Consider the following 8375-nt stretch of genomic DNA (forward strand, 5'->3'; position numbering starts at 1 on the left):
GACACAAAAGAAACCGATAACAAAACTGTAATTTTTCATTTTTTATGATTTATGGAATTACAGCTAACGCGGTCCGTTTTTATAAGTACTTTAATTGTGGAAAAGGATTTATTGATCTGTATAATCAATAAAAAGATATCCCAAAATAATCAATATTTGCATTCGGTCGGTAAAAACATACCTCCGGCATCCCCTTAATGTTATGGTTACTTGTTTACACCTAGTAGTGTGACTGAATAATAACAATATGAAAAACTAACTCCTAAAAAAAGCGTTACTCCACCCATGTTCATATAAAATTGTTGCATTCTTTAAATGTACATCTTCCTAAATTTTGACTGTACCTTTTTAGAACATTTTGTGTATACACACACAAGCACGCACGCGTGCTCACATTACACACACACGCACACGCACGCGCGCGCAGACACACACACACAACGGCAAGATATCTAACAAATATAGATTTATTGTCAAATGTTTCAAACAAAAAATATGGCTTAAAAAAATATATTTAGCTTATGATATCTATTTGACTTTGGGATAACTTTAAAAAGCCTGATCAAGGTCAACATAAAAATATTAAATAGGATCACCTATTTTTTATTACGTATTCTTATACTAAAATCGAGATTTTGTCAAAATATTATATATAATAAAGCATTTTTCTATTAAGCACTTTTCGAGATATAAGATTTGAAAATTATGGTACTGCCATTAACATCACCCAATTTTTACATATTGTTATATACATCCACACACATTCACACATACAGCAGAGAGGGTTTGAAGTAAAAAAATGTTATAGAAATGACGACTCGTGGAATTCTTATTTTTATTGTGACACACACACTTTCACGCACTCGCACACATATCCTGCCCCTCCCCCCCCCCTCCATACAGGTGCAAAATATGTAAATTCTACTGGTCAACCTTCACGTTGTACACCTTGAGTAATGCTAATGTTGGCGTTACAATTATTTTCAAGTTTTATAATTCAAAAAGTACTTAATGAAAAAATATTTTATTATAGTGTTTTGAAAACGTCTTGACTTCAGCTAGAGGGACAAAAGTTTTGGAACAGCAAAATATCTCAAAAAATATTGATTTATTGGGAAAATATTTAAAAAAAAGTAAAGTTTGAAAGAAACTATTAGATAATATGATATCTATATCTATTTGACCTTGCAATGACCTTGAAAAGCCCGGGCAAGGTTAACATAAAAATTTTACATAGAAACCTACCTACACACATTTATACACAGCAGAAAAGGTTTGGAGTTCAAAAGTATTACGGAAGTGACAAACCGTTAAATCCTTATTTCTGCTGTGACATACAACCACACGTACCTGCACATACACATATCTACACACACACGCACATACGTCTCGACTTCAACTATAAGAATATATAATAAAATATAGGTGTTTCTATTTAAGATTGTTACGTTGACCTTGACCGGGCTTTTCATAGTCATCTTAAGGTCAAATGGTTGTAGCATCATCTAAAAGTTTTTTAAACCCTACTCTTTTTGTTTGAAACATTTTTCCAATAAATCATTACTTTCTGAGATATTTTGCACGTACGCACGCAAACATAATTTAATCTTTAAAAAAAATTCTTTTTGTAAAAATATTTTTATGTAACATTTTTTTAGTATATAATTAATTTTAGTAAATAAAGATTAAATATTAAAAATAATCAAAAATTTAAATAAAAAAACTAATTTAACTAATATTTAACGTAATTATTATTTTTTAAAATATTAATTATTTTAGATATTGATTTCTAAATTATTAATACTTTTATTTTGCAGATCAACATGTGTCCTACAACTTCATTGCTACGCTTCATACCGGTGAGTTTTATAGCGTCTTCTATTGGGAAAAACTCGCTGGCACTCAGTATTCTTTAATTTTTGAATTTTTGTCGGCATTACACGAAACGCCACCAGTTCTAGCTAGTTTTGCACATTCAATGAAATATATCATTTGAACACAGTTTTGAGTATTAAACAAAAGAGTAATGTTTAACAAAAAAGTGAAGTTACAACTTTCATATAACCTCGTACAATTTTTTCATTTTTCCTCTATATGTATATGTATATTTTTGATAGAACAATGACGAGTGAACAAATTAATCTCAAAACAGTGTTTTTTAGAATAAATTCATTAAAACCAATACGTTATAAAATGAACAAAAATACGTGATATCGATTAAAACATAAATAAATTATCTTTTCTAGATTAATGAAAATATTTGTTGATTAAACGCAATAAAATTTATAGATTTAAAACTTATTAAATAAATTCAAAAATATATGTTTTATAGATATTATTAACTATGCGGTGGATTTTGCTCTTCAATTAGTAGAAAAACAAATATTAAAATTAGAAGAAAGCATATTCACTAGCTCAATCTTTTGATGGCACAACATTGTAAGTATTTCAAGATTAGTCATAATTTTTTAACCTCCTTTTTTTCTTCTGTATTTGATATAATCCTCTTTGTTTGATTATTTTTGTATATTTCTTAAAATTTCTAGTTCGATATTGTCTGATGCTGAAATTTTTTAAATTTATTATTTATTTATTTATTGAAATGAAATGAAATAAAGTGAACGGCTTGAAAGATTATACTACATTAAATTGTTTATTTTTTTATTATAGTATTCCAGTAGTTCTCGAAACAGCTTATCAAATAATTCTGAACTTTGATTAACATGTTCATCAATAACAGAAATAGATTCTCAAGAGGATATTTTGACTCCTTAAATGAAAATAATATGAATTAAAAAAATAGAAGATTGCAATTATGATAGTGATATATACGTGTTTATTATTATGGTTCTAAAATTAAAAAAGTTGAGTGATATATAAGGCGTTACATAATTATAAATCTCATTTTTACAGACCGAAACAAAATTTTTATTAGACAAATATAATTCATATCTTTCATTAGTTGGTCCAATGAAAACATATGAAACAAAAAAAGTTATGTAGAACAGAATTGTTCAAGATTTAAAGGAAATCTTGAACGTTGAACGGACTAGTACTCAATGTGAAAATAGATACAAAACAGTAATAAAGAGGAAGAAAAAATCAATAAACAATGACAATAAATAAGGTGCGAGCAGAACAGAAGTAGAATACAAAGATGAATTTAAAAAAATTTCAGCAACAGACAACAGTATTAAACCAGATAGAGACGTTACAACAATAAAAAATAATCAAGCAATTAAAGCCATACCAAACTCAGAAGTTAAAAAAAGTTTAAAGTTAAAAAGGTTAAAAGTTAAGTTAAAAAAGGTTTATAAATCTTACAAGATATTTTATATGATATTAATGAAAGAAAGGAAGCAGGGAAAGAACGTCGTCATAAAGAAAAAGAAAAATTATTAAAAGATCTATGTAAGCTAATAACAATAACAATAACAGCACAAAGGACCAGCAGTCTATTCCGACCATTGAAAGGCCTTTTTTTAAGTGTGTGGGAAATCCATTCACGAATGTCCCCATCCCCTTGGGAAAGGGAGACGGGGACGTCTCTCCGGCGCGTCTCTGATTTACGCTCTCCTTTATATTATTAATAAATCGTAAGCAATAAACTGTAACCCGAAGTAGTTTCACGTATAATGAGAATCTATTAAATAAATTCTTATCAGGTTTAATTGCAAGGCACGTTATCTTGTTTTCCTTTAATTCAGGAATATCTGTGATATGCGTATCGTTCGTAATAGGCCAGTGAGCTGATTCGAGTCCTAGCCATGGCGGTCTATTCCACTATAATTGTGCTGTTGCTAATTTATTTAAACTCATGCCTCTGGAGATAACATCTGCGGGATTTTCGCTACTTATAACATGGAACCAACATTTATCGTTTGTGATTCGTTGTATTTCTGCGACTCTGTTGGATACAAATGTCTTTAACAGACCGGAATCCGTAGCTATCCATGCGAAGACAATAGTAGAATCGCACCAATAAAAATTATCATATTTACATTCAGGGATACGAAATAATGCTTCTGATACTTGTAGGCATACTAACAGTAATGCTCCACATAATTCAAGACGTGGTAAACTATTGTTTTTACCGGTGCCACTCATGATTTCGAACATAAGAGCCTGTCGTAATGTTATCGAAATTATCCACTGCTCTCACGTATATGCATGCACTATACGCTGTTTCTGATGCATCGCAAAAATCGTGCAATTATATGTTAATACATTGATGATTTAACGCATATCTTGAGTATTGATATTTCATTTACGAATTTCATATCATCACAAAATTGATTCCATAATGTGAGCAAATCGAGAGGCAATGATTCGTCCCACCCAATTCCTAATTTCCATATGTTTGCATGATAATTTTTCCTAACACGATTGTAGAACTGACTAATCCCAACGGGTCAAATAATTGCGCTACAAATGATACTATCGTCTTTTTGGTGACTCTCTTTGATTTACAATTGCGTTTGCTTGATAATTCAACGTGTCTAAATTAGCGTTCCATGACAAACCGAGTGTTTTAGAATTGACTTCTTGAGTTAAATGCGTTTGATTATTACCCGGTTCAAATTGTATTGAATCGATGATTTCTTTACTGTTACTGTTTCATTTTCGTAATGGAAAACATCCGCTGCGTAAAACTGTGTCTATATTATGCGTAAGTTCTTTCGCGTGATCGATCGTATTAGATCCCGAAATTATATCGTCTACATAAAAATCCGTTAAAATGACATTACATAGTAGGAATATAAGGTCGGTTCTAACCCAGGTCCTCTGAGGGGGGTGCGGGGCGGGGGGTTTTTCGGGGGCAAGGGGGTATGACGTCACGCGGGCGGGGGGTCTTATCAGCAGATAAGCTTATCTTATCAGCTCAGGTTACCTGATAAGGAGCTCATGTTACCTTATATGTTTATAAACAAAAGATAAACATTCCAGCGATATTTATTAAAAGATAAGATAAACATTCCAGCAATATCTATTACAAAAGGACTGCCGCTGCCGACAAAGATAAACATTTCAGCGATATTTATTAAAAGATAAGATAAACATTCCAGCAATATCTATTACAAAAGGACTGCCGCTGCCAACAATCAGGGGAGGGGGGGGGGGTTGCGTTTCTTCTCCTCATACGTTATCTGTATATTTCTAAAAAATATAATTAAATTTTAAGAAGGGCCACCGCTTGGCATACGCCGACAATCAAGGAGGTTGCGTTTCTTCCCCCCATACGTTATCTGTATATTTCTAAGAAATATAATTAAATTCTAAGAAGGGCTGCCGCTTGGATCCGAGCGCCGACAATCAGTTCTCTGAAAATCTAAGATAATCAAATTTTAAGAAGGGTTGCCGTTAAATCCATGCTTGGCATACGCCGACAATCAAGGGGGTTGATACATGATCTATACGTTATCTGTATATTTCTAAGAAATATCAGTGGGTAAAGTTTCAGGGCGAACGTGTCGCCGCTTGCGACCTCGTTGCCTGCAACCTCGCCGCTTGCGGCCTGCGACATGTTTTTGCATGGGATTGTATATCACCCTCGCGGTATCTCCCCAATAAGCGGCAGTTCTTTATTGTTTATCTTAGGAAGAAATACCAGCACCGATAACCAGCGGCTGCAGGAATTTATCAACAAAACAATCGCCGAAAATTTACGTCATCTAAATTTTTCTCGTTCGTACGTTGACGAACAAAGGGTTGATCGGGATATATAATGAGGACCGATGCCGCTGCCGGGCCATAGTACCACTGGCGAGCGCACGCTCTCTTCATTCGGGGTGCAGAATGTTTGTAATATTATCAAGTGCTTCCGACATTCTCAGTTTAAGTGCCGAACAGTTACAATATATTCCGAAGATAGTTTTACTGCAAAAGTGCGGCTATTTCGTAGAGCATTTGTGGGACAAGCTTCCGGAGCATATCAAGACGGATCCGGAGGTTCAGACATATCGTCGCTGCCTCGAACACTACAATCGGCCGTGGATGCGAACGCATATTGACGGTCCAGCACCGATGATCAGGGATTGCAGCGAATGTCAGCAAAAATAGCTGTGAGAAAAAAGTTTAGTGTGCAATCAAAGTAGTTATTTCTGTGCAGTACAAGTGAATTTTTTACAAAAAATGGAAAACGCGGAGAATGTTGAGCGCGACCTGTTGGAGCGTTCCCGCCAAGTTGCCACCTTGAGCGAATATTTCGGATGGCTGCAAGAGTGCGAACGGTTTATCGAAGAGCTGGAAGAACGCAGCCGTGTCAAGCGTCCGCGTCTCTCGATTGGACATAGGCAATCTCTCGTGGCGAGAATAGCGCGACTCGAGGGTGCAAAGGTGCGCTTGCAGAGACAGTATGTCGGCGAATCCATGCCTGGATTCAGTGGTGGATCCATGCCTAGTGGCAGCGGCGGTGGATTTAGTGGTGGCGGCAATAACGCGCAAAGACTTGTTTGGCGCGAGATCGATACGGCGTTCGATAGCCGTATACTGACCGGTGCGGTAATTAACGCAGACTACATCGAACCGCGTCAGTTTTTGGAAAATGCAGCAGACATTATAGTCGAGAACGTGGAGAATGTGCTGCAGAGACACATCAGTGTAAAAGTGAACACCGTTTTCAACGGCGAATTTGTGACCGGTGACAAGCGTGCCAATAAAAGTATCAATACGAGGAACTTTGAACTCTTTCGCACGTCCGATGTACGCGAGTGGTACGAGCGCCGCGTAATCGAGCCCACGCTAGCATCGCTAGAAGAGTTCCAGGAACGCGATAGCGGCTGGACATTGTCGCGGATAATAGATTTGACTGTGAATATTAACAAGTATAATCCAATGCGCGCTGGATGCCATGTCAAATTACCGCAAAAAATTGTGACAAAGAGAGCGGTTGTTAATGTGCGATCAGCGGACAATGCGTGTTTCGCATGGTCAGTGGTGGCCGCTCTGTACCCCGCTGAAAGACATGTGGATCGGGAATTCTCCTATCCGCATTACACCACAGTGCTGAATCTCCAAAACATTGAGTTTCCAGTGACTGTGAATCAAATTAAAAAATTCGAACTTGCAAACGACATCTCCGTAAACGTGTACATCATCGAGAACAAGAACATCGTCCCGCTACGTCTTTTGGAAAAAAAGAAAGACAGACACGTCAATCTGCTGTACGTGGAAGACGAAAACAGCGTCGGGCATTTTGTTTTGATAAAAAATCTGTCTCGCCTCGTGAGCTCACAACTGAGCAAAAAAGCTCATAAAAAATTTATCTGCGATCGGTAAGTATATATTTATTAAACTTAAATTATATTTAAAATATTTCTAATTAAATTTTTTATTTTTTACAGATGTTTACACTATTTCGGAGCGGCGGATAAATTGCAAGCGCATACGGAAGATTGCGGGAAATTGAACGACTGTGCTATCTGGTTGCCGAGCGACAAGGACAAGTGGCTCAGCTTCGACAACTACACGAGGAAGGAGCAGCTGCCGTTTGTAGTGTACGCCGACCTCGAGTGTGTTTTGGCAAAGACCGAAGATGTCAAAAATTATCAACACCATCAAGTATTCAGCATCGCGTATTACGTACAGTGTTCGTATGACAGTTCGTTGTCCACATACAATTCCCGCCGTAGTGTCGATTGCGTCGCGTGGTTCGCCGAACAGCTTAAAAATTTAGCAATCCGCGTAAAAAATATTTTAACGACCAATGTCCCCATGATAAATTTAACACCTGACGAGTGGGCAAAATTTCGCAGCGCAACACATTGTCATATATGCGAAAAACCGTTTGACGAAGACGATACACGCGTTCGCGATCATTGCCACCTCACCGGGCGGTACAGAGGCCCCGCGCACTTAAATTGTAACTTAAATTACAAAGAATCATTTTGTATTCCTATAGTCTTTCACAATCTGTCCGGCTACGACGCGCATTTCATTATCGAGGACATAGCCACAGCGTTCGAAGGGGAAATCGAATTATTGCCGATAACAAAGGAAAAATATATATCATTCTCGAAAACTGTTAGATTGACACAAGACAACAATGCAAAAAATTATATCAAATTACGCTTTATCGATTCGTATAAGTTTCTCAGTGCTAGTCTTGACAAATTAGCATTATTTTTGGATAAAGATAAACTAAAAATTTTACATTCGGAATATCAAAATTTAACTAGTGAAAAATTCAATTTATTGACACGAAAGGGTGTCTTTCCATACGAATACATAGACTGCGTGGACAGATTACAAGACACACGTTTACCGCCGCGCGACTCATTCTACAGTTCCCTGACCGGCGACACAGTATCCGAGAGTGATTACGCGCACGCCGAGACCGTCTGGAGCCGATTTTCCCTTCGAACGCTAGGCGAATA

This window comes from Nylanderia fulva, unplaced genomic scaffold (genome assembly GCF_048542155.1).
Source record: "Nylanderia fulva isolate GAGA-0341 unplaced genomic scaffold, ASM4854215v1 Scaffold111, whole genome shotgun sequence".
Lineage (NCBI taxonomy): Eukaryota > Metazoa > Arthropoda > Insecta > Hymenoptera > Formicidae > Nylanderia > Nylanderia fulva.